The following is a 16470-nucleotide window of genomic DNA, read 5'->3' as shown; positions in this document are numbered from 1 at the left end:
GGAGAAGGCTCCCAGGAGACCTTCTTGTGGCCTTGCAGGATCTGAAGGGGGCTCCAAGAAAGCTGGGGAGGGACTTTGGAGGGTGTCAGGTAGTGACAGGACTGGGGGGAATGGAGCAAAACTGTAAGTGGGGAGACTCATATTGGATGTTAGGAAGAAATTCTTCCCCAGGAGGGTGGTGAGAGACTGGCAGAGGTTGCCCAGGGAGGTGGTGGAAGCCTCATCCCTGGAGGGTTTTGCAGCCAGGCTGGATGTGGCTGTGAGCAACCTGCTGTGGTGTGAGGTGTCCCTGCCCATGGCAGGAGGGTTGGAACTGCCTGAGCCTTGAGGTCCCTTCCAACCCTGACAGTTCTGTGATTCTAAGGGACCTCCAGGATCATCTGCTCCAACCTTTCTATGTAATATTACAGCTTAAATGAGATGGGCCAGCACCCTGACCTATGAAAGAGAATCTAAAGGTCGGGAGTCTTTAATGAACATTGGGATCTTCACATTGTGATTATCCTGAATGACCTCTTCAAATATTCATAGCTGTTAAAAAAACGAAGCCTCTGTTAAGAGTGAAAGCCTGCAGTTGGTTTCTCTTCAGCATGGAGGAATCCATGACTTTATTGAAGAGAAAGGTGACAGCTCTTAGCCCAGTTACATCTCTTTTCCCCAGTGCAGAAGAAGAATATCCTCCCCACACAGCCTTTGTGCAGGGCCTGTCTCAAGGACAGGACTTGAACTTAAAAAAAAAAAAAAAAAAAAAAAATCCCACTTCAAATAATGATCCTCTGTGGTCAGAGTTTTCCTGGGGAGACTGTGGATTCCTTTCCTTCTTTTCTGCCCTTTTCCTTTGCATGCAGAAAAAAAAAAAAAAAAAAAAAAAAAAAAAACCAAAAAAAAAAAAACCACCAGGTTGTTCAAATTATAAATCTGTCCAGGGAGGTGGTGGAGTCACCATCCCTAGAGGTGCTCAAAAAAAAAAATGAGTAGCACTTAGGGACATGCTCTGGTGGTCAAGGAGGTGTTAGATAGAAGGTTGGACTTCATGGAATTGCAGAATTGTCAGGGCTGGAAGGGACCTCAAGGCTCAGCCAGTTCCAACCCCCTGCCATGGGCAGGGACACCTCACACCACAGCAGGTTGCTCACAGCCACATCCAGCCTGGCTGCAGAAACCTCCAGGGATGAGGCTTCCACCACCTCCCTGGGCAACCTCTGCCAGGCTCTCACCACCCTCATGGGGAACAACTTCTTCCTCACATCCAATCTCAACCTCCCCACCTCTAGCTCTGCTCCATCCATGTTTGCTGCAGCCGAGTCCCTGATGCTGTGGCTGGCAGCAATGTAACTGACAGCCAATAATACAGAGAAACTAACCATGACAGCCTGGAAATGGGACAGTGGTGTCACACACTTCACCAGAAGTGGGCTATTCAGCCAGGCTGTGTTGCTCATGCCCATGGAATGTGTGTCTCTCACCACCCTCATGGGAAGGAATTTCTTCCTAACATCCAATCTCCATCTCCCCATTTCTAGTCCTGCTCCATTCCCCCCCAGCCCTCTCACTCCCTGACACCCTAAGAAGTCCCTTTCTTGGAGCCCCTTTCAGATACTGGAAGACCACAATAAGATCTCCTTGAAGCCTTCTCCTCTCCAGACTGAACAACTCCAATTCTCAGTCTGTCCTCATAGGAGAGGAGCTCCAGCCAGACTTGAAGATCTCCAAGGTCTTTTCCAAGCTCAATGTCTCTGTGACATCTTAACAGATTCCTCTTCCCCACTCAGAAGGAGACACCAAATCCATGCCTGGCTCCATGCTTTGTTTTGCAGACTGGGGATTGCCCTCCTGGCTACAACTGCCCTCCAGGGACTGGATTCCCTTTCTCCTTCCCCTGTATGCCAGGCTTCCTGTGGGATAATTCCAGCAGAGAGGATGAAGACACTTGCAAGCCATGTCCAGCTGGGTTCTACTGTGACTCTCCTGCCATGTCAGAACCCAAAAGCTGCCCAGCAGTGAGTTTCTTGGTTGCTCAGTGGTGTGGGGGGAGCTGTTTAAGAGCCTTCAATGCTGCTTTCTTTTGCAGGGCTTTTACTGTGAGGAAGGCAGCTCTGAACCTGAACCCTGCCCAGAGGGCACATTCAGTAGCAGGAAGGGGCTGCCTGCACCCTCAGAGTGCAACCCCTGTGGCTGTGGTCTCTACTGTGCTGCTGCAGGGCAGACTGAGCCAAGTGGTCCCTGCCAGGCTGGATTCTACTGCCAGAGCAGAGCCCTCACTCCAGTAAGTCATACAGAAAGGTTTTTCTCCTCAGGAGGTTCAACAAGGTCAAGTGCAAGGTCCTGCAGCTGGGTCAGGGCAATCCCAAGCACAAATCCAGGCTGGGCAAGGAGTGGTTCAGGAGCAGTCCTGAAGAGAAGGACCTGAGGGTGTCAGGTGGTGACAAAGTCCCCAGGAGGCAGCACTGGTCCCTGGCAGCCCAGCAGGCAGCTGAGTGCTGAGCTGCATCCAGAGCAGGGAGAGAGCAGCACAGGGAGGGGATTCTGCCCCTCTGCTCTGCTCTGCTCAGACCCCACCTGCAGCACTGCCTCCAGCTCTGGGGCCCCCAGCACAAGAAGATCATGGAACTGTTGGATTGGGTCAAAAAGAGGACACAAAGATGCTCTGAGGGCTGGAGAATCTCCCTTATAGGGACAGACTGACAGTTGAGGCTGTTCAGCCTGGAGAAGAGAAGGCTCCAGGGAGACCTCAGAGCAGCCTTGCAGTACCTGAAGGGGCTCCAGGAGAGCTGGGGAGGGACTTTGGACAAGGGCTGGGAGTGCCAGGAAGAGGGACAATGGCTTTGAGCTGGGAGAGGGGAGATGGAAACTGGAGATGAGGAAGAAATCCTTTCAAGTGAGGGTGGGGAGACACTGGAACAGGTTGCCCAGGGAGGCTGTGGCTGTCCCCTCTCTGGAGGTGTTCCAGGCCAGGCTGGATGAGGCCCTGAGCAAGCTGTGCTGGTGGGAGGTGTCCCTGCCCATGGCAGGAGGGTTGGAACTGGATGAGCTTTTCAAGGTCCCTCTCAACCCAACCCATTCTGTGACTCTATGATTATTTAGCTGTGCTCCTCTGTGGTGGTTGTTTTCCCCACTGCAGGGCTTGTCATTGACTTTGAGAGTCACAACCCTGTGCTGCTCACACTCAAGTTCATGGCATGAGGAGCACTCATGCTGCTCTCACTGGCAGTGTCACCACATCATATTTCCCCCTCTCAACCCTTTACTACAACTGCAGGCAGGTGAAAAGGCTGCAGCTGAAAGGTTGTGCATCCCAGGGGGGGGTCACTGATGTAGCCAGGTCATCCCCATGGATTCTGTTTGTGTTTGTTGCATTTCCTCTGCACAGGAGTGTGCCTCTGGTTTGCTTTTCTTTATTGCCTTGGACCCAAAGCAGTACCTGTGATGCTTCAAAGACTCCAACCCCCTTCACTCTTCTTTTTTTTTAAGTGGTGCCTTTTCCAACTTCAGTTCCCCACAGATGGTGTGACAGGCAGTGTGTGTCCTGCTGGGGCTTACTGCCCACCTGGAGCTCCCTCACCTATCCCCTGTCCTCCAGGCACTTACAGCAATGTCAGTGGGCTGAGAAGCCTCCAGGAGTGCTTGGACTGCCCCCCTGGGTGAGTGTCATCTTCAGAGAGCATGGTTCAGAGATGTTCCATGCCAAAGGGATTGCTCAACCCCTGGGCTGGGCACTGGAGAAGCCACACCTTGAATATTGAGCTCAGTTTGGGGCCACTCACTCCAGGAAGGACATTGAGAGGCTGGAGCAGGTCCAGAGCAGGTCCAGCTGGGGAAGGGTCTGGAGAACAGGGCTGGGGAGGGGCAGCTGAGGGAGCTGGGGGTGTTCAGCCTGGAGAAGAGGAGGCTGAGGGAGACCTCATTGCTCTCTGCAGCTCCCTGAGAGGAGGTTGCAGTGAGGTGGGGATTGGTTCAGCCAAGTCTCAGGTGATAGAAGGAGAAGAAATGGCCTGAAATTGTGCCAGGTTGGATATGAGGAACAATTTCTTTGCTGCAAGAGTGGTCAGGGATTGGAAGAGGCTGCCCAGGGATGTGGTGGAGTCCTTGCAACAAAGCAAGGACCTGGACCTGATGGAGCAGGTCCAGGGAGGGCCATGAAAGTGAGCAGGGGGTTGGAGCAGCTCTGCTATGAGGACAGGATAAAGGAGCTGGGGATGTTCAGCCTGGAGAAGAGAAGGCTCTGGGGAGACCTAATAGCAACCTGCCAGTACTTGAAGGGGGCTACAAGAAGGATGATGGAGAGAGACTGTTTGCAAAGGCCTGCAGGGACAGGACCAGGGGCAATGGCTTCAAACTAGAGCAGAGCAGATTGAGATTGGATGTCACAGCAGATCAGAAGTTGGAAGGGATCTCAAGAGATGATCAGGTCCAACCCCCCTGCCAGAGCAGCATCACTTAGGGTAGTCTGCACAGGAATGCATCCAGCTGGGGTTTGAAAGTCTCCAGAGAAGGAGACTCCACAACCCCCCTGGGCAGCCTGCTCCAGGGCTCTGTCACCCTCACTGTAAAGAAGTTTCTCCTCTTGTTGAGCTGAAATCTTCTCTGTTCAAGTTTGAACCTCTTGTTCCTTGCCCTGTCACTGGGAACCACCCAAAAAGAACAAGGCAGGAACAAATTTGCAGCATGAGGCTGCTGGAACACTGGGACAGGTTGCCCAGGGAGATGGTTGAGGTCCCATCCCTGGAGATATTCAAGGTGAGGCTCAACAGAGCTCTGGGCAACCTGATCTAGCTGAGTGCTAGGGGGGTTGGACTGGGTGAGCTTTGGAGGTCCCTTCCAGCCCAGACCATTCTGTGATTCCATGACCCAAGCAACTATTGCTACCCAAGGCTTTTGCTTTTCCTCACACAGCCTGTACTGTGATGGGACAACCAACCAGGCTCCCTCAGGACCCTGTGAACCTGGCTACTTCTGTCCAGGAGGTGCCAGAAGTGCTCTTCAGCAAGTGGTGATGGAAGGGCATTACTCCTTAAGAGGAGCTTTCAAGCCTGAGCCATGTCCCCCTGGCAGCTTCCAGCCTGTAAGTATGGGAGTGGGCACTCTGCAAGTTACATGGGGTGGGGGTCTCCAGAGCCCTTGGGAACTGGGAAGTGTGTCAAGAGGAATTCATGAGGTGTTTGTAAGTGCTCAGCTTCCAAAGAGGGGCACTTGGGTGTTCCCCTAAGCTGGGTAACCACCACCTCCTTTGCTTCTACCCTGCAACTAAAGAACCTGATCTGGTGTGAGGTGTCCCTGCCCAAGGTAGGGGGGTTGGAACTGGATGATCCTTGTGGTCCCTTCCTACCCTGACTGATTCTAGGATTCTATTATTCTAACTAAAAGGGTTTGGGCCTGGGGACATCAGACTTGTCTGATCTCCTCTTACACTGAGGCACTGGAACAGGTTGCCCAGGGAGGCTGTGGATGTCCCTTCCCTGGAAGTATTCAAGGCCAGACCTCAGAGCAGCCTTCCAGTGCCTGAAGGGGCTCCAGGAGAGCTGGGGAGGGACTTTGGACAAGGGCTGGGAGTGCCAGGAAAAGAGACAATGGATTTGAGCTGGGAGAGGGGAGATTGAGAGTGGAGATGAGGAAGAAATTGTTTAGAGTGAGGCTGGGGAGAGCCTGGCACAGGTTGCCCAGGGAGGCTGTGGATGTCCCTTCCCTGGAGGTGTTCAAGGCCAGGCTGGATGAGGCCCTGAGCAACCTGGGCTGGTGGGAGGTGTCCCTGCCCATGGCAGGAGGTTGGAACTGGATGAGCTTTTAAGATCCCTTCCAACCCACCCCATTCTCTGACTCCATGACTCAGTCCAGCACTGCTGCCTGGCAGCCATGTGTCAGTTTTTCTGTCCTTTTCTTGCACAGTGCCAACTCAGAAGTGAGCTGAGCAGGCTGCAGCCTGGGCTGGGTGAATGAACCTCTGCCTGTGTCCTACTGCTGCATTAGACCAGGGCTAGGTGCTGCTCAGGTCCCACCAAGCAGCTGCCCCTGGGCTGCAGCTCACTTGCTTGCAGGGGCTTGGTTCTGCAGCAGGGAGTCTCTGGCACTCAGCTGAATGTGCAAAGTGGATTTGTCCAGGGGGCAACCCCCAGCACCCCGCAGCTGCCCAGCTCTGTCTGTGCTCCCACTCCAGGCCCGTGCCCAGGCTCAATGCAGGGACTGTCCAGAGGGTACCTTCTGCAATGAGTCAGGCCTGGCTGCACCCCACCACTGCCCCAGAGGGCACTTCTGCCTGGCTGCAAGTTCCTCTCCTCTCCCGTGTCCTGTGGTAAGAATCCAGCATGGATTTTGTTTTGCAAGCTGTTGTTTTCAGCAGGCTTCCAGCCCCCTGGGCAGGGGGCACGCTGGCTCTCTGCCCCCTGCCCCTGCCCAGAGAGACTCGCTGGCTCTGGGCAGGGGGCACTCTCTGGCTCTGTCTCTCTGGGCAAGGGGCACTCTCTGGCTCTCTCTGGGCAGGGGGCACTCTCTGGCTCTCTCTGGGCAGGGGGCACTCTGGCTCTCTCTTTCTGAGCAGGGGGCACTCTCTGGCTCCCTCTTTCTGAGCAGGGGGCACTCTCTGGCTCATTTTCTGGGCAGGGGGCACTCTCTGGCTCCCTCTCTCTGGGCAGGGGGCACTCTCTGGCTCTCTCTGGGCAGGGGGCACTCTCTCTCTCTCTGGGCAGGGGGCACTCTCTCTCTCTCTCTGGGCAGGGGGCACTCTCTCTCTCTCTCTGGGCAGGGGGGCACTCTCTCTCTCTCTCTGGGCAGGGGGCACTCTCTCTCTCTCTCTGGGCCGGGGGCACTCTCTCTCTCTCTCTGGGCAGGGGGCACTCTCTCTCTCTCTGGGCAGGGGGCACTCTCTCTCTCTCCCTGGGCAGGGGGCACTCTCTCTCTCTCCCTGGGCAGGGGGCACTCTCTCTCTCTCCCTGGGCAGGGGGGCACTCTCTCTCTCTCCTGGGCAGGGGGCACTCTCTCTCTCTCTGGGCAGGGGGCACTCTCTCTCTCTCTCTGGGCAGGGGGCACTCTCTCTCTGGCTTTGTCTGGGCAGGGGGCACTCTCTCTCCCTGGGCAGGGGGCACTCTCTCTCTGGCTCTCTCTGGGCAGGGGGCACTCTCTCTCTCTCCCTGGGCAGGGGGCACTCTCTCTCTCTCCCTGGGCAGGGGGCACTCTCTCTCTCTCCCTGGGCAGGGGGCACTCTCTCTCTCCCTGGGCAGGGGGCACTCTCTCTCTCTCCCTGGGCAGGGGGCACTCTCTCTCTCTCCTGGGCAGGGGGCACTCTCTCTCTCTCCCTGGGCAGGGGGCACTCTCTCTCTCTCCCTGGGCAGGGGGGCACTCTCTCTCTGGCTTTGTCTGGGCAGGGGGCACTCTCTCTCTGGCTTTGTCTGGGCAGGGGGCACTCTCTCTCTCTCCCTGGGCAGGGGGCACTCTCTCTCTCCCTGGGCAGAGGGCACTCTCTCTCTGGCTCTCTCTGGGCACAGGGCACTCTCTCTCTGCTCTCTCTGGGCAGGGGGCACTCTCTCTCTCTGGGCAGGGGGCACTCTCTCTCTCTCCCTGGGCAGGGGGCACTCTCTCTCTCCCTGGGCAGAGGGCACTCTCTCTCTGGCTCTCTCTGGGCAGGGGGCACTCTCTCTCTCTGGGCAGGGGGCACTCTCTCTCTGGCTCTCTCTGGGCAGGGGGCACTCTCTCTCTCTCTGGGCAGAGGGCACTCTCTCTGGCTCTCTCTGGGCAGGGGGCACTCTCTCTCTCTCTGGGCAGGGGGCACTCTCTCTCTGGCTCTCTCTGGGCAGGGGGCACTCTCTCTCTCTCTCTGGGCAGGGGGCACTCTCTCTGGCTCTCTCTCTGGGCAGGGGGCACTCTCTCTCTCTGGGCAGTGGGCACTCTCTCTCTCTCTGGGCAGGGGGCACTCTCTCTCTGGCTCTCTCTGGGCAGGGGTCACTCTCTCTCTGCTCTCTCTGGGCAGGGGGCACTCTCTCTCTCTGGGCAGGGGGCACTCTCTCTCTGGCTCTCTCTGGGCAGGGGGCACTCTCTCTCCGGCTCTCTCTGGGCAGGGGGCACTCTCTCTCTGGCTCTCTCTGGGCAGGGGGCACTCTCTCTCCGGCTCTCTCTGGGCAGGGGGCACTCTCTCTCTCTCTCTGGGCAGGGGGCACTCTCTGGCTCTCTCTGGGCAGGGGGCACTCTCTGGCTCTCTCTGGGCAGGGGGCACTCTCTCTCTCTCTGGGCAGGGGGCACTCTCTCTCTCTCTGGGCAGGGGGCACTCTCTCTGGCTCTCTCTGGGCAGGGGGCACTCTCTCTCTCTCTCTGGGCAGGGGGCACTCTCTGGCTCTCTCTGGGCAGGGGGCACTCTCTGGCTCTCTCTGGGCAGGGGGCACTCTCTCTCTCTCTCTGGGCAGGGGGCACTCTCTGGCTCTCTCTGGGCAGGGGGCACTCTCTCTCTGGCTCTCTCTGGGCAGGGGGCACTCTCTCTCTGGCTCTCTCTGGGCAGGGGGCACTCTCTCTCTGGCTCTCTCTGGGCAGGGGGCACTCTCTCTCTGGCTCTTGTCTGGGCAGGGGACTCACTCAGCTGGAGCCAGGGCAGGGTCCTGTGAGCCCTGCCCTGCAGGCAGGTACTGCAGCACGGTTGGGCTGCCTGAGCCAGAAGGACTCTGCCAGCCAGGCCATTACTGCAGCCAAGGTTCCAGCAGCTCCTCCCCTGTGAGTCCTGAATATCCTACCTGGCTTCAGGCCTTTGAGCCCTGCAAAACTTTCCCAAACCACAGCAATTTAATTTTCCTTGCTTCAGGTGGGGCTTCCCTTTGGAGATCTTTGCCCAGCAGGACATTACTGCCCTGCTGGCACAGCACACCCAAAGGAGATGCCATGCCCTGCTGGCACCTGGAATGGCCAGAGAGGTGCCCAGGATGCCACTTGGTGTCTGCCCTGTGCACCTGGGTTTTTCTGCAACCTGTCTGGCCAAGAAGCTCCTGCAGGGCTCTGTGCAGGAGGTGAGACAAAGCCACAACTTCCTTAGCTGCTTTGTGGTAGTTTTAGGCTGTGCCTTTAACATTTTTTTTTCACAGATCTTGAACAGAAAGCAGGAAAAATGTAAATAAATCACTCTTGGGTATAAAAAGGAAAATAAAGATAATTCTAAACAACCCCATTGGAGAGATATCCACCATAAGATTTGGTTCCCAAACCGATTTTGCTCTCTTCTTGCTTCCTCTGGCTGGGAGAGGCTAACTTGCTTCTGCTTGACCTTGGCTGCATTGTTGTGAGTGGTATTAACCTCTCTGCTCCTGTCTCTTGTCCCTTCTGTGCAGGGGGGTAGGGGAGGAGGCAGGGAAGGGAGAACAAGAGGACACAGTCTCAAGCTGTGCCAGGGGAGGTTTAGGCTGGAGGTGAGGAGAAAGTTCTTCCCAGAAAGAGGAATTGGCCATTGGGATGTGCTGCCCAGGGAGGTGGTGGAGTCCCCATCCCTGGAGGTGTTCCAAGAAAGCTTGGATGTGGCACTTGGAGCCAGGGTTTAGTTGTCAGGAGGGGTTAGGGATTAGGGAATAGGTTGGACTTGATGATCTCTGAGGTCTTTTCCAACCTGGTTGATTCTGTGAAATCCCTGTCAACACTGTAACCATTGTGTATTTGTACCTTTTCCTTGCATTCCATTGTAGGCTGTAGTTTTTCTTGTAAATACAGCTCTCATTTGCTTCCAACTGAGCTGGTCTGGCACAGTTCACATGAAGGGGGAATTTTCAACTCACTGCACTGCTTAGACACTCAGCTCATTTGGAATCATAGAGTTGTTAGGATTGGAAAGGACCTCAAGGCTCAGCCAGTCCCAACCCCCCTGCCATGGGCAGGGACACCTCACACCACAGCAGGTTGCTCACAGCCACATCCAGCCTGGCTGCAAAACCCTCCAGGGATGAGGCTTCCACCACCTCCCTGGGCAACCTCTGCCAGTCTCTCACCACCCTCATGGGGAAGAATTTCTTCCTAACATCCAATCTCAATCTCCCCACTCCTAGTTTTGCTCCATCCCCCCATTCCTATCACTCCCTGACACCCTCCAAAGTCCCTCCCCAGCTTTCTTGGAGCCCCCTTCAGATCCTGGAAGGCCACCAGAAGGTCTCCTTATTGGGAGACAGCAGTGGAATTGTTTCTCCTTTAAGGTTACTACTGCACAGGAAGCACAAAGACTGCAAAGCCAGAGGATGGCATCACTGGAGACCTCTGTCCTCGGGGACACTTCTGCCCTGCAGGCTCAGCAGCACCTTCTGCCTGCCCCAGTGGAGAATACAGCGATGCAGCAGGTCAGGAACTGCATCGTTGCAACTCCAGTGTGACTTGGAGGAGATAGAAACACAGGTTCTGGGTTTTATCTGTCTCCCAGCAGGTCTTGAGAGCTGCTGACCCATCCTGGGAGGGGGTAGGGCAGAGAAAGGGGCTCGGAGGGGGAAGCTTTGTTGTGAGCTTTTCTCCGGGTGGCACACGGGGAAGGGATTTCGCTGTTCCCAAGATGGCAGCAGCGACACTCAGTGCACAAAGCTGGGCGGCACCGAGCCGGATTCCCTTCCCTGCTCTGCCTGCCACCAAGTGGTGAGATCATGGATCGCGGAACGGTTGAGCTTCCAAGCCCTGCCAGAGCAGGAGCACCCAGGGCAGGTCACACAGGAACACATCCAGGTGAGGCTTGAAAGTCTCCAGAGCAGGAGACTCCACAGCCTCTCTGGGCAGCCTGCTCCAGGGCTCCAGCACCCTCACAGCAAAAAAGGTTTTCCTGGTGTTGAGGTGGAACTCTCTGGGTTCCAGTTTGTGTCCATTGCTCCTTGTCCTGTCACAAGGCACCACTTAAAGGAGCCTGGCCCCTGCTTCTTGCCCCCAACCCTTCAGATATTTGTAACCATTGATCAGATCTCCTCTCAGCCTTCTCTTCTCCAGGCTAACCACCCCCAGGGCTCTCAGCCTTTCCTCCTCACTCAGAGGTTCCAGTCCCTTCAGCATCTTCATAGCATCCCTTAGACACTCTCCAGTGTATCTCTGTCCCTCTGGAACTGGGAATCCCATAACCAGATTCAATACCCCAGATGTGTTCTCTCCAGGGCAGAGTAGAGGGGAATGAGGTTGGACTTGAGGATCTCTGAGGTCTTTTCCAATCTGGTTGGTTCTGTGAATCCTGTGAGAACTCCCCTTGAGTTGACCTGCTGGCTGAACTGTGGAGGAGATGTGGAGGATATTGGCACTCTGGTGAAGTGAAGCTGGAGTCAAACTTGCTGGAGCTGTGTTTCCTTCCCAGGCCAAGAGCAATGCTCTCCTTGTCCTGCTGGCTTCCACTGTTCCAGAGGACTCCGACATCGCTGCCCTCCTGGCTTCTATTGCCCTGAGAGAACTGGGCTCAGCTTTTATCCTTGTCCCCCTGGGACTTTCAACCCCTCCTATGGACTCAGCCAGGCTGAGAGATGTCAGCAGTGCCCTGCAGGTGAGGAACTGACCTCTGATTGTCCATGCAGGGCAGTGCCTGCAAGGGTGATCTCTCTGCACATCTCTTTCCCTAATCCACTGCTGTAGGTTTCAGCTCTGGCAAATGGAAACATAAAATTGCACAGGTTCCTTGTCCCATGGCCAGTGTCATCCTGTGAGCCACATGTGGGGTTTGAGGCTCTTCAGAAGAGTTTGGTTCACACTCAGGGCTTCCCAGAGGAGCATGGGCTGAGCTGGAAGGAAGCTCTGTCCCAGTGGTGCTGATGCCAAGGGATAGACTGGAGAGCAGGGTTAGATTGGAGCTGAGGAAGAAGTTCTTCAGTAGGAGGGTGGTGAGACTCTGGAATAGGTTTCCCAGGGAGGTTGTGGCTGCCTTCTCCCTGGGGAGTGTTCAAGACCAGGCTGGATGAGGCTTTGAGCAGCTGAGTCTGGTTGAGAGGTGTCCCTGCCCAGGGCAGTGAGGTTGGAGGAGATGAGCTCTGAGGTCCCTTCCAACCTGAGCCATTCTATGATTGCTCCTCTCAAAGCCTTGCCCTTGGCCTTCCCATCACTGCATGCAGCACAGCAGCTTCTCCCAATTTACTGAATACAATTTTGGTTTTCCCATCTGTGATCTTCCAGGGATGTTCTGTGGAGAATGGGGACTGTCCTCTCCAAGTGGTTCCTGCTGGCCAGGATTCTTCTGCACAGGAGGTATTGAACTCAGTGTTCAGAGCACAAAGAGAGAAAGGAAGAAGCAGGAAGCTGTGGCCCTTTTGGAATTGATTGTGGCCCTTTTGGAATTGATTTTTGTGCATTCTCTGTGCAGTCTCTCCTTGGCTTTAACTGCAGAGTGCCAGGGTAGCCCTGAGGAGTGAAGCTGTGGGGTAGGGTCATGCTCAGTCACATCAAAAGCTGCTTTGGCCAAATGTCTGCTTTCTGAGGCTAATAGGAGGACTGAGCACCAACTACAAGCAGCAGACTCAAGCAGATTATCACCACTCAAATTTGGCTGTTGTGAGAAGGTCTCCTGATGACTTTCAGCTCATGTTTGTATGTGTGGAGACTTCAGGACAGAGAAGGGAGGTAGTGGCAACTTCCTTCAGTCCTTCTGTCCACACCAAGTCAAAAAGGCAAACCAGAGAAATGGTTCTGCTCACTCTGGTACCTGCTGCTGAGTGTTTCACCCCCTAGAGGGTTTTTGCAGCAACCAGCCGTGCTCTTGTTGCAGCTGTGGGGATGGTTCTTTGGACATGGGGACAGCCACAGCCCACTGGCATTCAGGATACCTTTGGTCTGTCTTCCTCACACAGGAGCAAGTGTCCCAAACCCTAATGGAGCCACAAACACAAGCACTGGTGGCCCATGCCCACCTGGACACTTCTGCCCAGCTGGCACAAGTATCCCACAGCAGTGCCCTGTGGGGACTTACTCAGACAGGTAAAGCTTCTCAGTTCTGCTGATGCTCACTTGCACTTCCCTCTGCTTTTTGGTTTCTCCCTTAGTCCTTTAAGCAATGAAGTGCAGCTCACTAAGGCTCCTTAGACATATCTTTGCACTGCTCAGAGAGCCATGGGATTGTTTGGGTTGGAAAAGGCTTCCAAGATCATCCAATCCAACCAGGAACCCAACCCCACCATGGCCATCAAACCATGTCCTCAAGTGCCATGGCCACACATTCCTTGAACACCTCCAGGGGTGGGGACTCCACCACCTCCCTGGGCAGCCTGTGCCAATCCCTGACCACTCCTGCAGCAAAGAAATTGTTCCTCATCTCCAACCTAACCCTCACCTGGCACAATTTCAGGCCATTTCCTCTCCTTCTATCACCTGATACTAGGGAGAAGAGCCCAACCCCCACCTGACTGCAACCTCCTTGCAGGGAGCTGCAGAGAGCAATGAGGTCTCCCTCAGCCTCCTCTTCTCCAGGCTCAACACCCCCAGCTCCCTCAGCTGCTCCTCCCCAGCCCTCTTCTCCAGACCCTTTCCACAGCTTTGTTGCCCTTCTCTGGACCTGCTCCAGCCCTCAATGTCCTTCAGAGGCCCTGACCTGAACCCAGGATTCTTGAAAGCTTTGTGGTTGTTTTCATCTGACTGGAGGTGTAGGCATCAGTGCTCTAGCTGCTTAACTTACACACTTGCCAACAGGAAGTCTGCTTCTGTCCCTCCCCAGGCTCTACAACAGGCAGGACTCCAGCTGCACACTGTGTCCATCTGGCTACTACTGCAGCTCTGCTGGCCTCATGGCACCCTCAGGTCCCTGCTCAGCTGGGTACTACTGCCTGGCTGGGGCAACCTCACCTTCACCACATGGTGAGCTGCACTGCCTCAGCCTAAACCCACCCTGCTCCAGTTTCAAACCATTGCCTTCCCCCTATCCCCTCAGTCCCTGCCCAGCCTTCCTGTAGGTGCCCTTCAGATACTGAAATGCAGCTCTAAGGTCTCCCTGGAGCCTTCCCTTCTCCAGGCTGAACAGCCCCAACTCTCCCAGCCTGCCCCACAGGGGAGGTTCCTCAGCCCTCTGATCATCTTTGTGTCCTCTCCATCATGTCCATGCCTCTCTTGTGTGGAGGGCTCCATATCTGGACAGAGCACTGCAGGTGAGGTCTCACCAGAGCTGAGTTGAGAGGGAAGTGCTGGTCAGCCTGGTTACTCTGCTGTGCATCTTCTTGATCTGTCTGCTGGCATCCCAGGGATGATCAAATCCTCACCAGTGGGGTGTTAGCTTCCTTTGTTGGCATTGTCCCTCTCCCAGCATCTCCCTTTGCTGGCCATGCCTCTTCCTCTTTCTGTGTCCTAGGTACATGGGAGAAAGGAGGTCCTTGTCCTGTGAGCCACTTCTGCCCAGAAGGAACCAGCTCTCCCCTCCCCTGCCTTGCAGGGACTTACAACAACCTCAGCAGCCAAGCTGCCTGCTTCCCTTGTGCTGCAGGCTACTACTGCCCAGCAAACAGCACCAGCTACAGCATCAATCCTTGCCCAGCTGGCTTTTACTGCCCCAAAGGTGAGATGGGCCCCAGGGCACAGGTCAGTCCATTGGCCAGGCTTGCAGCATCCTTCTTCTTAAAGGCAGGGAATGATCTCTGTGAGCAAAACGTTTCAGTGTCAGCCTTTAATTCACAGAAAATAAACCCCAGTCTTTTAAACCCAGTTGTGGCTGTGGCTTAACCCTCTCACAGGCAAGTCAAGCAGTCCCCAGAGCCTGTCTTGGCCACAAAGGGCAAGCTGTGGAGATCAGCAATGAGAGCCAGCAGGAAGTGCTGGAGCAGGATGAACAGCCAGGAGAGTTTGTATAGTGCATGACAGCTTCTTGCTCTCTTTGTCACCAAGGAACCAGGTTTGCTACTGAGTTTCCCTGTCCCAGGGGCTACTACAACCCTGATCCCATGACACAGAGCTTGGACAGCTGCTTGCCCTGCCCACCTGGGCACTACTGTGGGAAGGAGAACCTGACAGCTCCTTCAGGCAGGTGTGATGCAGGTGAGCATCTGGCTCTGCTTGGCTCTTGGGTTGCACAGCACCTGAGGGCAGGAGGTTTGAGAGGCTGCTGCTTGCTTCCTGCAGCTCTTGGCACAGCCTCTGCAGCCTGTTTGCTTGGGTCACTTGCCCAGCTGTGAAGTCTAAAAGTGGGGTTGAAGACACCCTGGGCATCTGCCTGGCATCTACCTGCTGGTTCAGCTGTCTCAGTCTCTCTGTTGCAGACAGAGCATCACAGGATGTTAGGGGCTGGAAGGAACCCTCAAAGAGCAACAAGTCCAACCCCCTGCCAGAGCAAGACCACAGAATCCAGCACAGGTCACACAGGAACACAGCCAGATGGGGCTGGAAAGGCTCCAGAGCAGGAGACTCCACAACCTCTCTGGGCAGCCTGCTCCAGGGCTCTGGCACCCTCCCAGGGCAGAAGTTCCTCCTCCTGTTGAGGTGGAACCTCCTGGGCTGCAGTTTCCATCCATTGCCCCTTGGCCTGTGCCAGGGTGCAAGTGAGCAGAGCCTGTCCCTGTCCCCTCCCTCCTGACCCCCAGCCCTCAGCTATTGATAGACATTGATCAGATCCCTCTCAGTCTTCTCTTCTCCAGACTGATCAGCCCCATGCAAAGCCACCTCAGCTGCTTTATTTGTGATGATTTCTGGGGCTCTGCCATTGCTAGAGCATCTCAGCTGTGTTTTCTCACCCTAGGTTGGTTTTGCATCTCAGCTGCTTGGACCTCACAACCTTTTGATCTGGATAACTACACCAATGCCAACTGCCTCTGTCCAGCCACTGCCACTGGAGGGAAGTGCACAGCTGGGTTCTATTGTCCCAGAGGAAGCCCAGAGCCTCTTCCTTGCCCTCCAGGGTTTTACTGCAATGCCTCAGGTTAGTGTCTTTGGAGAAGAGCAGTGATTTCTTCAGCTGGGCCAGGGAGGGGATTCTGCCCCTCTGCTCCACTCTGCTGAGACCACACCTGGAGCTCTGTGGCCAGTTCTGGAGCCCCTATTACAGGAAAGATGTGAAGGTCCTGGAAGGTGTCCAGAAAAGGGCCACAAGGATGAGCAGAGGGCTGGAGCTGCTCTGCTCTGGAGACAGCCTGAGAGAGTTGGGGTTGTGCAGGCTGGAGAGGAGAAGGCTCCCAGGAGACCTTCTTGTGGCCTTCCAGTATCTGAAGGGAGCTCCAAGAAAGCTGGGGAGGGACTTTTGAGGGTGTCAGGGAGTGACAGGACTCAGGGGGATGGATTAAAAATAGAACTGGGTAGATTCAGATTGGATGTTAGGAAGAAATTCTTCCCCAGGAGGGTGGTGAGAGACTGGCACAGGCTGCCCAGGGAGGTGGTGGAAGCCTCATCCCTGGAGGTGTTTGCAGCCAGGCTGGATGTGGCTGTGAGCAACCTGCTGTGGTGTGAGGTGTCCCTGCCCATGGCAGGGGGGTTTGGGATTGGATGAGCCTTGAGGTCCCTTCCAACCCTGCCAGTTCTGTGACTCTTTTGAGGGGAGTTAAATAAAGGCATTGTGTGGGCAGGGAAATGTTTGCTATTTGAGAACTTGGTGGAAGACCCTAA

The sequence above is a fragment of the Indicator indicator genome, chromosome 34, assembly GCF_027791375.1.
Source record: "Indicator indicator isolate 239-I01 chromosome 34, UM_Iind_1.1, whole genome shotgun sequence".
Classification (NCBI taxonomy): Eukaryota; Metazoa; Chordata; class Aves; order Piciformes; family Indicatoridae; genus Indicator; species Indicator indicator.
Note: the sequence above shows the minus strand (reverse complement) of the source record.